This window comes from Anas platyrhynchos, chromosome 1, assembly GCF_047663525.1.
Source record: "Anas platyrhynchos isolate ZD024472 breed Pekin duck chromosome 1, IASCAAS_PekinDuck_T2T, whole genome shotgun sequence".
In the NCBI taxonomy this organism is placed as follows: domain Eukaryota; kingdom Metazoa; phylum Chordata; class Aves; order Anseriformes; family Anatidae; genus Anas; species Anas platyrhynchos.
This window is the reverse complement of record NC_092587.1, coordinates 90308944-90324448: the sequence shown is the minus strand read 5'-3', so window position 1 is coordinate 90324448 and position 15505 is coordinate 90308944. Positions and strand designations below refer to the sequence as shown.

The window sequence follows — 15505 nt, the reverse complement described above, 5'->3', positions numbered from 1 at the left end:
ATTTTTTTTTTTTTTGCTCCAAGGCTGAACAGAACCTTGTGCAAAGACACACCTTTCTCTATTCATTTTAAATATGCCTCTTGCAACGCCTCACTCTTCCCAGGCTTTGCAGGGGGCAAGAACAGCCTCATCTGTGATGGCCAGCGAGGGCAAGGGGGTTTCTTTGCCTCTCCAGGAATAAGACCAGCTGGAGGTCCTCAAAAACAAGGGGCCGGGCAAGCACAATCCCACACAGAACTGGAGTATCCTGTCAAGGGAAGCAGCACAGAGCCAGTGAGGCTAGGCTAGCCTCAAGGCCGAGCAGAAGACATGAGCCACGAAACCCACGAAAACGCAGATCCCGCAGCAGAGCACCGAACTTTCTCGAGGGCACGGCGCGCCAGCAGACACCTAAACGTGAGGCAAGCTTTTCCCCCAGCTCAGCACATCAGGCACCATGTTCTTTGGAAAACCTGACTCACAGTGTTACAAGCAACGTCAGCAGCTCAAACCCTGTTATTTATCTGTAGGACAACAATGTCTAGAGGCCCCAGGCGTGGCATAGCATTCCTCCAACCTGGTGCTGCGCAATCCCGCTGGCTGCAAGCAGTAGCTCCAGGAGAGCTGACCTGGCATCAGCAAAAGCGGGCAGCTTCTCAGGACACTCGAGCAGACATGGCTTCCTGAGGGCTACAAGCCATCTCCTTTCTCTTTTCTGATCAACCACATCACTGCAGAGAATATTTAGATTTGAAACCACAGTGCAAGCCTCTGGTGGCTCTGTTGATATTGGGGAGGTACCTCAAGCACATATCGCTCTGCTTAATTTCATCCCATGCAGATTTAGCCCCACTGGGTCTGCGTCACAGGCGAGGCAGACACAGGCAACCAACATCTCTTTCTGTGGGTCATGTAAGCACGCCTAATCTTCCATCAGCCTCCAGGGGGGAAGCTGCTGCTCCCTCTCTGAGCTCGTGTTTTGCTTCAGCATATCAGGAGCTTTTTCTGTGGGGAAGCAGTGTGGCATTTCCACGGCTCTTGCTCATCAAGACCTCCCCAAAAAATCCAGCTGCAATTTCTCCTGTGCACAGCCATTTAGAAGATTTAGTAAAATAAATCTCATGCCAGTGGGGAAACAGACATAATTCATCCGGCATCAGCTTCACCACAAAATGGACACAAAGAAAAACTGGGAGGTTTCTCAGTCTTATGGCCAACACTGGAAGAGAAGAGAGAGCTCACAAACAGCCTCACATAGCTGGGGAGAGACATCACTTAATGATCTGCATCAGCTATACCTCAATTTCAGAAGCCCTATGCAGAATTAAATGCTTTCTGCTAGCTGCCAGGGAGGACTTTTTAAACTACAGAGGAAAAAGTGAGCTACCCCAAACCAAGAACAGAGAGGAGAAAGGCAGGTCTGGTAGACAAGGACACAGCATAGTGCATAAAGATCTAGATTCACATCTCTTTTTTGCCCTGACTTTCTTTGTGACCTTGGGCAGCCTGCCATAAGCCTTCTCTGCAGAAGTTTTAAGCATTTTCTTTGTGTGTTGGGAGGCCCAGTGCTCAGCACCCTGGCAGACCAGCTGAGTGCACACCTGGTCCTTGTTGGCCATGCTGGGGGAAGGCACCACATTACAGGACATCAGGAGCAACCCTGGCCACAGCTAGACGCCCCTTTTGTTTGTACCCCTTTACCAAACAAGAAACATCGCAGCCTCCCAAAACATGCTGTCATCAAGGAGACTTCAGTCTGCTCTGAAAAGGCCTAAGAGCTTTCCTCCAGAAATCAAACAGTTCTTCACCATCTACCTCATCCTAAATAAAAGACAAGAGAAGGAACTGGTGCCACTGCCACAAGGCATTACAAGTCTTGCCATCCCATCTGGCCCACAGCAAAGTAGATCAGAAGAGGAAAAATCCTTGCTGAACCATGAAGATTGGCATATCATGTTTCCTCAGATTCGGACCCAGTCTTACAGATTTTACACCACAATTATGGCTCCTTACGCTGTGTGAGTCAGCAGGGATACATGGCTTTCTGTGGAGAGGAGGAACTGTTCCCACAGATACGCAATAAGGTGTATCTGTATGTTTTCAGGAGGCATTCCTGTAGTAACATATTAGACAGAAGAATTTGCTTCAACAAGATACCTGCAGAAATGGGCCATCATTTTCACTTTTGGCACGGAATGAGCAACAGGATAGGTCCTTGTTTCAAATCCGCAGCTCTAAGACAGACCTTGGGGATCTGTTACCAAATCCTAAACTGTTAGGTCAAGCTAAACAATAGAATCCGGAAAGTAATTTGAACACCTATTTGTTGTTATAAATACTCAAGTTTCAGAATAGAGCATTAAGCAAATACGCATCTTTGAAGGCTACAGTATGTGTTTAGAAGCACGAAGTCAGGAAGCTGAACAACGAGATATACGCTGCGTGCCACCATCAGACCACCCATGTACGCCTTATGCGTACCCAGTATCACGCAAACAGGAATTTGAGTATAAGCCCTTATCATTAGATAGAGATTGCTGGGTTGTGGGTCTGGGGGCACTGGAGTTGCCCACACAGCTTCATCTCACTGCAGCGTTTGGGCGTTGGGATTCGGGTTTTGCATCTCAAACAGGAACAACTCTAAGTTGATTCATGCCAAAAAAAACGGGGGATTTTTGGTATGATCACAACACTAGACGTCATCTTCCTGTACCAGCAAGGGTTATTGAAAATGACCAGCCCAACTTCATAAAAATATCAGCGTGTTTATGGTGTGGTCTGCTACCACTCCACGCTCAGTGTGAGTTGTGGTTTCTGGGCACACAGCAGTAGACTGCCTGCTACAGACTGTAAACAAAGATACAGGTTGGAAAACCTAAAAGGTGGGAGAGGACTCATGCAAACATAGATGCAAGATTTCATAAGAAGCAAAACAGAAAAGCCTGGACAGATCCATATCCAGTTGAGGTCAACTAACATTTGTGGCTGAATCAGTACAAAAGAAATAAGTGAATAGGAAAATATTCATTTCCTTTACTTCAGAAATAGAAACAGTGTCAGGCACAGGAAGTACATGTTCTCATGTTTAGATTTTCAAATAAATATCGGATGAAATGACATCAAAGAAGAAATAGAAAAAGCCTGGGAAAGTCCTTTTTTGTAGGCTTTGCTTTCCTTTGCATAAAGGCAAGGTTTTGCCTTATTTCTACATTTGCAGTTTCACTGAGATCATTTCAATGGTACCTGAAATTCAGCATACGTCACGTTATAAACCATTCAGCAACTGAGCAGGAAAGATAGTTGTGTGGGTTAAAAAAAAAAAAAAAAAGAGAGAGAGAGAGAGAGACCACAGGTTACTTCAATTTAAAGTTTATTATCTCCTTATAAAGACTTCACAAAGAGGAAAAAAAAAAAAGAAAAAAAGAAAAGAACAGTGACAGGATTATTTACTCCAGTAAGACCATAAAATAATTGTTAAAAAGTTTTTTTGCCTACATAATCCATCCAGTCTTCCTGCATGTGGACCACTTCCCATACTACTGGACCTGGTGACTCCTCTCTAAGGTCCTTCACTGCTTAAAGCATTCCTATAAAATGTAAGGGGCTTGGTGCAAGCACAGTGAAAGTTCATTGCATCTACATTACTCCTTTACTTCTGTCTTCTAGTGCATCAGGTTTACAAGGAAAAGAGGGAAAAGCATTCTGGATAACCCAGATAATTTTTTGCCAGTGGTAAACTGTGAACACTCCTTTCTGAGAGGTGAAGGACATTTTCCTTGTATTTGAGCCTGGGACGCTCTCTTCAGTTTCCGATTTAGCCTCGATTCTTTCCATTCCAATTGTAATGTGTTTCTGGGAACTGTTTCCACTCTATTCCATTCAAGGCAGTTGCAGAGACTTGCTGACCCCTCTGCACTGTGAGGGAGCACAGAGCCCTCGGGCTGGGAACGGTCTGGCCCTGGGGACAGCAGGTGGTGAATCAGAGGAGGACTCATTCCCAGCACCTCACACGGAGCAGCATCTGCAGGAAATTGCTGTTCCACTGATCACTTCTCGGGAACACTCCGCTCCCACCAGCTCTTCAGGCTAATACTGAGAAACCTCAAGACATGAACACCTCACGGGTAGCACTGTTATGCCATATGCTACTGGAAACCAGAGAGAATCTGAATTCCTCCCTTCTGCTCCACCGCACTCTGATAGCCACTTGCAACAAGTGCTCACACTGACTGTGAGCAGGAAGAGTATGCACAAAAATGGTAGCACTGCTGGTACTGTGTGTCTTGTGTGTAGGCACGTGGCAGGACCTTGAAGTAAATATCCAGCAGCATCTTGGTCCTGATATGGTCTTCTCCCTGGTGCTCCAGGTGAGGGAGCAACCCACAAAAAATAGCTTTAAAGGACTCAAACCCCAAACCAGCCTTCATCCTAAAAACAAAAGCGAAGCCCTGCCCAGGTTCACTTCTTGAAGCACAAAAGAAAGGATGGGTGATGGCTCATGGCCTGCAATCCCACGGTCTTGTTCCTGGAGAGTCCAGCTCCTGCCAAAGTGGGGTGGAGGCTACATTGACTGCAGTCCGCCCACACGCCATGGGACTTCTACATCAGAGGACTGCTCTTTGCTTCATTTGCTCCTGAGCAGCACCGAAGCACCATGAGATTCTTTGTGTCCATCAGACAGCAGAGCTATTGCTACCTTCTGCACAGTAAGCACAACCCCTGTGTGGGATCCCAGCCACGGCAGTTCAGCCTCGGTCAGCCAGAGCCAGGTCTGGGCAAAGCAAGTAACCCTCCAGCGGGAGCCCCCAAGAACCAGAGTCACTCATCTCTAGGGAGGCCCTTATCAATATACCTGAACTTTTTAAAATCACAGCGCAGGCTTGCTTTGCTTTTAGGAAGCAGGTGAAATCTGCAAATGTCTCAATGTATCTGAAGGGAACTTCTGCTGAGTAATTCTTCCTCAAATCAGTTTGCAGGAAAATGGCTCACTGGAGACTCCCACCTCACGTAATAGCATGCGGTGATCCACTGTCAAAAAGCACTTTCTGTTTTTTTCAGAGAGAAACTGACGAGATCACTCTCATTTTTTTTCTGAAATACATTTATTGTAAGTGTTTTTGGCAGTGCAGGAAGTTAACTTCAGAAAGGCAGCCTGAGTGATTCCACTGAGCCAAGCACCTTGATAGTCACTAGTTTCCCCTTCTTCCTTGTCACTTCCTCTTTTGGAGGCTTTTATTCATTTTAAAAATATAGCGTAAGACCTATTTAAAAAGGAAAAACACAGTTTTTGTGTGTGTTTTTTTTTTGTTTGTTTGTTTGTTTTTTTCTCCTGTTTTGAAACTGAAGCAGCTGCCAGCAGGCTGGAGTTGGAAACACCAGCTGGGGCTAGGAGGACGAGAGAATCACCAGGTGACCTAAACACCTTGAAAGGAGAGGTGCAACCTGCTTCTCCAGCTCATCGGACAAACACACGCGTAAGAGCGAGACCAAAGGGCAGTGGAAGAGGCAACACTGAACGAATATCCTTGAACCAGCCTGCCTCAGGGGTAGGTGTGCTGCATCCAGGAAGGCATAAGGGCAAGAGGCCGTGGGGTCCGAGCCCTGTCCTCCTCCTGCAGGAGCCCTGCAGATCCTGGTAACTCACGGCGATACCCACGATCCTGCTGCTCCCCTGTGCCGTGCCCGCCTGCGTGCCGCGCCAGTCTCCTGCCCCGAGGCAGAGGCTCACCAGCAGCCAAACACTGCAAACAGGACTGGTTCAACATCCCCGCAGGAACGGCTCTGCACACCCACACAAGGAGACGGCGATGTTCGGTCAGGTGCCAAGCCCTGTCCCTCTCTGTCCTTGGCTCAGCGCCTCGCTCGAGTGTGCACGCAGCTCCTCTCGTGAGTCAGCAGCCGTCAGCTCCAGCCCCGTGCAGGAGGATTTGTCAAGGCTGTAAGGTCCTGCTCTCTGCAAGGAAGGTCCTGGGCCAAAGGCAGCACCAGGACCCCTCACCACAGGTGGAGGGGTGAAGCTGCAACTGGAGTGGAAGGGCAGCCTCGCAGCAAGAAGCAGAGTCCCAAGCCAGCGAGGTGAACAAGAGGAAAGTTTGAGAACCAGTCTGCCAGGGAGACAGACACTGCCCGCCCTTGATGCACTTTGCCACAGGTCCAAGTGGGGGATAAAAACCTTTCCTGTATAAGAAATGAGGAAGGGAGAAGCTTCAGGGCAAGCTGAAGGATTGAAGCAGGGACCCAAAGGGAGCCCCCAGCACCTTCAGTCCAGAGACAGCTGCCATCCCAGGCTCCATACCATGCAGGGCACCTGGGCTCCCAGAGAAATGCAGGGCCTGCTTGGCTGCTAAAGCAAATCGGATAGAAAAGCAAACAGGAACTGCCAGCAATGCTTTGACTCCCTGATTTGATTTGGGTTTTCACTTCACATTACAGATGCCCGGCCCTTCTCCCCTGCACACCTCCCTGGCGCCACTGTCCTCACTGCTCCAGGAGCTGCTGTTGCAGGAACCCTGCTCCACATTTCTTCTCCCTGCCCAGTTGGGCAATCAGCAAAGCTCTTGTCAGAGGAGAAAGCAGCTATTGTCTGCTGAATTACCCGGACATATCGGGTGCAATAACTAAATATTTTGCAAGACCTGATCCTGTTTCTGCGCAGATCTGGTTTAGATGAGGGCAGTTTTCACCAGCTTCTGAGGTCAGCAGAACATTTGTGGAAGTGATTACTCAAGCCAAGGAGAAGTCCTCCAATCTTGTACTGATCAGTAGTTCCCACAACTCACATTATACGCACCCAGCAAGGGACGTGGTGTCCCTCAACAGCCCGGCAAACACCATCCCCATCAGAAATGGCACAGGGATGAGGAGCTTGGTTTCCCACCAGGCTCCCTCTTTCCCCATCCTGCTCCCTGCCGATGCCAGCTCCTGCTCCTCCCTCTTCTTGCTGTGTTGAGGCACAGCCCCATGCCTCGCACACAAGTAAAGCCACTGAAAAACCTGGCAAGGGGAATCAGGCCCACGTTGCTGTTTCAAGGCAGATCTGTATCTGAAGGAACATGCTGGACTGCAGCCTCTCCACCTGCTACATTCGCAGTTGTGTTTGCAGACACGCATGTTTTGAGAGGAAAGTTCATCCTCAAGCCAGAAATTCATTAGGGCAGCGTTGAGCTAGTTAGGATGATAGCAATCTGCTTTGGCCAGCTCAGTCTGGGCTGAGATGCTGTCTGAAAAGGACTGAAAAATTCATTTGAATTCATTTAACAAGTGGGAGAATTTTCTGCAGCGATAACAATTAGCTTTCCTCAAAGTGTACTTCAAAATGCTAGGCAGCTGCTGGAAGGGAAACCCCTTGATACATGACATTTAAGTAGAAGACAAGACTCCAGACACAACACCTCCTGCTCGTTGGAAAGGACTCCAGGAGCATCCCACCTGAAGGTTACCTGCAGGTGTGCAAGGAGAATACTGCTTCCTGGTCACAATGAATTGCAGAGGGAAATTCCAATTTCTTCCCCTCCTTTCCTTCTGCTAAAGCCTACCTGTCAAAGCTTTGCCAGGAAAATCACTTTGGGGATAAATGCCAACTGTGACTTTAGTAGTTCCTGAGCTTTTTAGAGAGGCTCAAAGATCAACCCCAGGAAAGATATATCTGATAATAAGAAACTACGGATTCCTGCTCTCCAGCAATAGAATCGCTGCTTTCACCACATATGAGATAAGCAACTCTGAGCTGTGAAATGTCTCGTTTTATGTGGAAACAAGGCATTGCCCTAATACATATAGATCGTGGGCAAGACTTGAAATGGCTTCAGTGGGCTTGCCACATAGCCTTGTCACAAAGCCCACTGAAATCAAAACATTGACTCCAGTCTTGCTTCTCATCACACGCAGCTTTAAGTAGCTGGGAGCTCAGAGTCTACCTTAACCACAGAAGACACTCAGGGATTTGCTGCCCTCTCCATCCTCCACCGTTTAAAATGCCATTAGGCACCTTTCCACTGCTGGGGATGTAAGCAGCCACTCTTGTATCCAGCCCAGAACTAATGGGGGTTCATTTCAGAGCTACGCACAACAGCCTGCTCTAAATGAGAGGTCACAAGTGGACAGGATTTCCAAATCTTGCTGTGTCAGCATCCCTACATACTCATAACCTGCCTTCCTCCTTAATCTACTTCAGTCACAACACAGTCATTCAAAGAGTTTAAGTAGCCAGATGGGGCTGCTTTCATCCCCGGCGGGGTGCAGATAACAAGCCGTTTTGCTGGCAGATCTAGTCGGGGCTTCGCGTTGCCTTCCTGCCCTGAGCATTTGTGCCGAGGGCAAACCCTCAGACACCCGGAGGCAGCTGCTTGCTGCAGGCGGGTGGGTTGTGCCTGGGAAACGCTCGCAGGGATCTCTTCACAGGACACCAGGAAGGTCTGCCACTTGATCAGCTGCCTCCATCGGGCACAGCAGCCATAATGATGGTGCTGTCTTCCTTTAGCACAGCTGAGTGAGGGCGAACTTGCCTTAAATTAAAAAGGAGCAAGCAATATAGCTTGGCCAGCTACTCAAAGAGAAGAAAAAACTGCTGCCTCTGAAGAAGCAACCAATTTATAGCCCAGCTGCTGCTCATTCAGTTACAGCTGTTTTGAGGTTATAGGCTCTTTTCTGCAAGACTCAGATGAGAAGTTCACTTCTAACATTATAAAAAGCTGTGAGCTGTGATGTGGGTATTTTATCTAAGCTGGGCAAGGCACTGACAGAGATCTAAGAGAAAGGGGGCTTTCAGCAAGCAGAACTTCTCCTTTTCCACTGGTGCAACAGAAACATTTGGAAAAGGCTTAGAGAAATGATATTTTTAAATACACTCGAACATCAACCGAACCGAACATGCATCTCAAACCGCAGTCTGGAGGCACACAAGCAATAGATGAGCCCTCACTCCAACAAATACAGCTGCAGGACAACAATCAACACATGTTGGTTATCCAGGCAAAGGGCACCACAACACTGACTGTGTGTAGAAGAGCCTCTTGGTGGAAATGACCACACAAGAATCGATCATATAAGCATATGCATAAAAAAAATACATATGGAAAGAGGATGAGAATAGTCAGACTACCTTAGACTAGCTTTGGGCATCTAACTTGGGTGCTTATACCAGCCCTGGGTGCTAAGCACAGTATACAGAAGGCAATTCAGATCCCTGGAGCCTGGGTTCAGGATGTGACCCCAGGCAGGCTGCCCGCCTGCACCCCCAGCCCAGCAGCCACCTTGAGTGCCCACAGAGCATCACATCTAACCAAGGCTGCAGGGCACAACAGGAAGACAAATAGCACCCAGGCCCAAAGAGCTTACCATGCAAGTAGGGCAGTGGCTGCAGAAATAAAAGGCACGCTGCTTACTGCAGCTTGCAGTAGAGGACCTGAAAGCAGAACCTGCTGACCTGAGGTCTGTGCTGAGAGGGCCCTCCCCAGGGTCCTGCTCTGCACCTCCACCCACCCCACTTTGCCAGCCAGGAACCCCTCCAAAGGAATACCAGCAGCCCATGTATTTGACTGCTTTTCCACATGCTGAGACCCCGTCTCAGCATGAAGAATGCAACATGAAGCAGTGCTACTGGACTCAAAGCCAGCTGCAGCTGATCTTGCACTCCCCACCAAAGCACGACCTCTCTGTGCACGACACGAGCAGGAACAGGCACTTAATTGTGAGCAGCTTCAGAGGAGCACCAGCCGCCTGGCACAGCACCTCTGCAGAGAGGCAGAGCTCCAAGCACATGCTTCCACCCTGCTTTATGGAAGGTGAGACTGACCTACACCTTGAGGCAGCCACCAGCCTCAGTTCCTCTCTGGGACACACATTGCCTATTCTGATTTAAGTAATGGATATCAAGCGTTGGACTGCAGCCAGAAAAGCCTGCTGAAGAGCCTTCATTTCAGGAATAAACATTATTCTCTCTAGGCCATCAGCTGCATTTAAGCCACCTGGTTACAAGGGAAGGATTCATTATCAATACCCAAATTACCTGCTGGCATGTGCAAGTCTCTTTTTCATCTCTGCCCTGTATACACACAAATACAGACACACCATCAGAGAACCTTTCCGCCACTCCCAGCAGCACCTGAAGGTTGAGCTTGCAGTCAGCAGTCACAACAAGCAATACTCAGCACGCACTTATCCACCATCGCCACCTCCAAACGTGTGCAAATCTGCAAGGCTGCTATCTCCCTGTCTGTGAGCCATGGCCTGGCACCACCACACTGTGCAGGAGGGGTGGACACAGCGTAGATGGTTGGCTGGCCACCTCCTGAGCAGGACACCGCACCCACTGCTAGGGTGCAGGGCGAAAGAGAGGGGCAGAAGGAGACTGCTTGGCTCATCTGAGCCAGAGTCTCCCATGGTGACAGAAAGGACACCAGGGGGAACATGGCGTTGACACTGATGAGCACCAAGTCAGCTTAATCCCCCCACAAGCCGCTTAACAGTAGGATTGTTGCTGGAGCACCTGCAGGGCCTCCAAGTGTGCCTGAAACAGAGGACACCAGGGTTTGCCACGACATCCAGGACCATTTTTCTGCTGCTATTGTGAAATGAGGACCTGAAGGAGTCGATGGAGATCTGCTGTTTCACTGCAGCTGAGAAAGCAGACTTGTGTTACTAAAGGTCTGCTTTTCTCACACAAACGCTTTATGTGATAAAACTTCTCATTAACTACATGGCAAATGCGATGGGAAGACTCTTCTGCTAATTATTTCTATGGCTTTAGGCAACAGAATAAAATCAATATGTACCAAGAAAACAATTGTTAAAGAACCCTGGCAACTTGGGCTGGGATGTAAATTAACAGCGTGGTGGTGGATGGGAATGTCTTCACAAGTCAGGACGAGGGTGGGACCAGGCCTCAGCTGCGTGGTGCCCACCAAAGCCTCCTCTGCTTCCTCCACGAGGCCTTGCCACACACAGGTCCTGCATCCTCCTCCTTCTTTGGGTCTCCCTGCAGCACCTGATAATGCCTCCCAGATAGCGTAGAAGTAATGAACTGCAGTGTGCGGGACAGGAAGGATCACTATGAAATGGCACGTATGCAAAGATGAAGCCCTCGCTGAGGACTCCACCAACAAACACAAATGACATGTGGAGCTGCTGCCTTTCTCCTAAAACATGCACCAAACCTCCCCAGCACCACACACCCCAGCAGGCATGAGCAACCATGTCCTGGGCATCTCAGGCCATGCCACACGGAGCACAGTACAAGCCACTCACCTCTCCCCAAAACCTCAGTCCCTGAGCGAAGCACCATCCAAAGTAGGAAGGCTGTGACAGGGACCGCAGAGAGCAGCCACATCTGCTGTCAGATCAGATTCTGCAGGATATAAGCCAGAGACACGATTTTTACAGAGATGAAAGGATGTTTTGTTGTGAAGCAAGGCTGCTAAATGCAGCCCCAAGCTGCAGTCAAGCTGCAGTCTGAGGCCAACGATTTCTTGCACCCCTCAAAGTTCATCACCTGCCTCCCGTGCACAAAGCCCCTTTAGTGGCCAAGTCCCCTCCATGACTGAACTGTATAATGAAAAAATGCATTTAAACTTTTTTGTATTCATCTGATTCTATCTTGTTTTCAAAATTAAAGACAACCTGAGCAGAAAAAAGAAAAAAAAAAAAAAAAAAAAAAAAAGAGAATCATGTTGTAAATAGAGTAACTGAGGAATGGGCAACTGCAGAAATAATGTCCCAAGAACCTGACCAGAGACCTCTACCATATAACAAAACTGTTTTGAAGCACAAGATCTTCAGAAGCAGAACAAGTTTCACAAAATGCTCGCTTATATTCAAGAGCAAAGTCTATGCTAGGAGTTATATTGCTTTAACTCTATCAGAATGGCCAAAAGAAGGAAAAATGATCTTAGCAACTGTGCAACTACATTGACGTAAAACTGCTCATTATTTCTCACCGGGGAATAAGTTTCTGGATTAAGTAACACTGGTATGAAACTAACGCTTGCACTGCGCAGTTCTGTGACCCCTTGTTAACAGTGCACAAGCAAGGGAAGACCAGATCTAAGGACTCAAAACCTAGGAATTTGTAATTTAGGACCCTCTGTTGTGTTGAGCCTAATTCCATCATCCTGGGATCCACTTTTAAAAAGGCACTGAAAGCTTAGCTACAGCTGGGCACCCAAAAACTGAGCCAGCCTAGGAGTTCGGTACGTTGGGAAGCCTCAGTACGTTAGCTTTGTTTGTAGGCCGCGGAGTTAGTTTCATTGATCAGAAGGCGAGATAGCGATTTGAAAAACAAAACCACAACCACTTGTTAGCTGTAAGCTCCTTCACATACGCTGCATTAATTCAAATGCGAATTAGGCCGATTAGACATGGAAATACAGCCCCAGCGCCCGGTGCTGGCGGAGCAGCCTTGGCTTCCAGGCTCCCCGTCGAGTCAAGCCCCGTCCTGCCGCGTTCCCATGCCAAGCTGGCAGCGACCCGCTGCTGCCAGCAGATAACGCCGGCTGCTGCACGAGAAGGCGCATGCAGAAGGCATGTCTGGCAAGTAGGCTCTCATGACTAACATTTTGTTTCTGCGATAACATGCTAGGCCACCTACACAACTAGCCCTCGGAATAAATACTTTGCTGCACGGGTTCCCATGAGCAGACTGATGGAGCGCTAGATAAACTGCTGTCGCTCTCACAGTGGTTTGCTAGGTCTGGATTATCTTCCAGATCTCACACACCGCTCTTGCAGCACTGTTTTCTATTGGTATTAGTTTCTTTTTTTTTTTTTTTTTTTTTTTTCAGTCAGTTCTACTGCTCCATTATCCATTGTTATTATTTCAGACTGTTCCTTGAAACCTGTGTTCATACAGCACGTAGCACGTAGCTCCTCCATGGGTGAACACTGCCCGGCAGCTGATGGCACGGTGGTTTTCGTCCCTGGGCCATCACAGCCCTGGATTTGCCAGCCAAGGGCCAGTACCTGGTGGCCACACTGTCCAGGCACATGAGGACCATCCTTCCTCACCAGCCAGCCACCCTACGCACAGCCCAGCTCCTCCTGGCATCCCCACCATCACATTGTTCTCTCAGGAGGGGGCTCAGCACATCGCTGAGCTCCCAAAACACCCACACGAGCACAAACTATGGTAGCAAAGACTGGATAGCACTGTGAAGCCCCATTCCATTAGGCCACAAACACCCATCTTGCTCAGCAGACAGGTCTTCTAAACCAAATGTTCCACAGCCCCCAGCCAGTGAAGACACTCCCCACTTCCTTTCCACCTTTTCCTTCCCTCCCAAAAAATCTCAGACCAATGTGTTTTGAAAGGCATATCCCATGTGTCTTTACTGTCATCACATGTCAACAACAGCATTTACAGATTCCAAATCTTCAGCAACAGGAGTTTCTTGGCATTCAAATATAAGATTATAGGCTTGTTCACAGGAGTGAATTTACATCAAAGCGAGTCTTTGGCGTGACTGCATTACCTGGCACAAAGTAGGCATGTCCAACAGATGGCTTTTCCACCAGCACAAGTCATTGCTCCCATTTCCTGTGCGTGATGCTCTCACCTTTGTGGGCGAGTAACCTATTCATCGCTGCTAGGCCCTGAGCACTGCAGGATCAATTCTGCAGCTCATGATGGGCAAGCTGGGAAAAGCTACGCAAAAATCACCCTGCCTCACATCAGGGGCCACACCTCTGAAAAAGAGGGACTTGAAAATCCACCCTCACCAGGTGCCATGGAAAGACAACACAAGGAAGCTCAGCACAGAGTAGGGATGGGAGACCCAGGACTACGACTGCGTCTAGGGACGCAATCATGGCACCATCACTTGCATGGCAGGAGCCCACCCTCTGAAATGCACCACATATTTGCAAAACCCTACAGGAGTTTGGGGAAATTGTGTTCCTAGTGCCAGCTGGACAGGCCAGCGGATAACCGGGGCAAGGTACACCAGAGGGACCAGTCCTAGAGAGCAAACTGAGAGGAGCAGCTTTCTCATCAGATTTCCCAATGCCTGTCATTGCTCGGTCAGCGAGGAGGGCACATAGCCGCCTGCATGTCTCTCAGCCACCAGCACTCACAGAGGCCAGGCACTGTGCTGAAGCCTGGGTGGACCACCACAGCAGCCACAGGCAGCTTTATTTCTCAGGGATCTTTAAACCAGAACCACCTCATCGCTTTCTTGTTTGTACGAGGAACCTCCTTCGCCCCATATCTTTAATTAAGAGGCCTGTGTGTTGGTTTTTTTATACCATGTGGTAGCTTTTATCTAACAGGTATATGTAAAAAGCATGCCTGGGGAAAATCATATTCATGGGAACAAACTTAACAAAGCCACTTTAACCCGGCTGCTTTTTTAAGAAGCACCCCAGGGCAATCCCTTGAAGATATTTATGCTCCTATGGTGAGTTAGAGGCTTCTGAAGACTCCCACTAGTCCCACTTCCCTTTATTCTCCTGGGTACAAGCACTGGGAAGCGCCACTGTCCCTTTTCTCTCAGACGAGGGCATTCATGACAAGCTGCTTTAAAGCAAGAGGATGAGCTCCACCCTGCAAGCTGCTGAGCATCACCACGCTCCCTCACAGCGCCCAAGGAGCACTCCAGCCAGCCCAGGGGCTTCCAGCAAGATTGTGAAATGCTCCCAGGACCTGAATATCTACCTAAAACACTGCTGACAAGGCACCTCACAGGCCAGATACACACTGCAGGCTTTTGCCAGAAGAGCTGTCAGTCAGGGACCAGGATGCCTGGCTGACCCAAAGCGTGCTGTGAAGCAAAACACAGCCCTGGCAAAACCTGGGGGTAAAGAAAGTCTAGGTTAGGGCTGAAGATGGAACAAGTATGGGCATTGGGTTTTTTTCTGCAGTATTTCATCATTCTTTTTTGGATAGCATCAACGTGCAATATCATTTCTAGACTGGATTTCAGGTTCTGTTAAAAATCTGTAGAAGCTACCTTAAAAGCTTGGTCTATATCCTGCTGAAGTCAGCATCAAAAGGGTTTCCCAAAAGGATCAGCCTCTTCCAAAAAGGCCCAATACCTCAGGCCCATCCTTTTGTGGGGAAAAGACCCATCACAAAAGGAGGATCAGGCACAATCATGGTGACGGCACAGTCCTGTTGCCAATTATGCCAGCTGTAAGTGCTCAGGAATTATTAGTAACTAGCCCCTTCCCTCTCCCCCACATCAGTCTTTCCCATACCAGCTGGGGTGAAACAACAATAAAAACAACAAAAAACAATCCCCGCAAGGCTAGTTTATAAATTCAAGACTTTAAGACCAAAAAAAAACAAAACCCAACAACATCTGGATGGTTTCCCTTCAGGTGTCTAAGCGAGGGGAGTTTTCCAGCCACAACCCCACATGTTTTCATGCTTTCACCGCAAGCTCAAGGGCCAATTCATCTCCCTCTTGCTGGTGGGATGGTGCACAAGGCTGCGCTGCAGCTGACACCCTGGGCTACAGCTTGCAAGGGAACGAAGATGAGCAACATAGCCCAGTGCACGTCCTGTGACCCAACCACAGAGGCTGGCAAAGCCCTG

At 48.6% G+C, this 15505-nt stretch overlaps 1 long non-coding RNA gene across 2 annotated transcripts; it reads right to left on the bottom strand.

Annotated features, from left to right (window-relative positions):
• Window positions 1-3881: 3881 nt before the first annotated feature.
• On the bottom strand, window positions 3882-15014 carry LOC106016638 (uncharacterized). 2 transcript variants are annotated; one of them, XR_005262828.2, is made up of 3 exons: window positions 14919-15014; window positions 11224-11323; window positions 3882-7209 (listed from the first exon to the last, which is right to left on the bottom strand). It is a non-coding gene; the product is annotated as an uncharacterized lncRNA (long non-coding RNA). The 2 variants fall into 2 exon arrangements; XR_011803633.1 differs by having other exon boundaries at window positions 3882-6156.
• Between the last annotated feature and the right edge of the window lie 491 nt (window positions 15015-15505).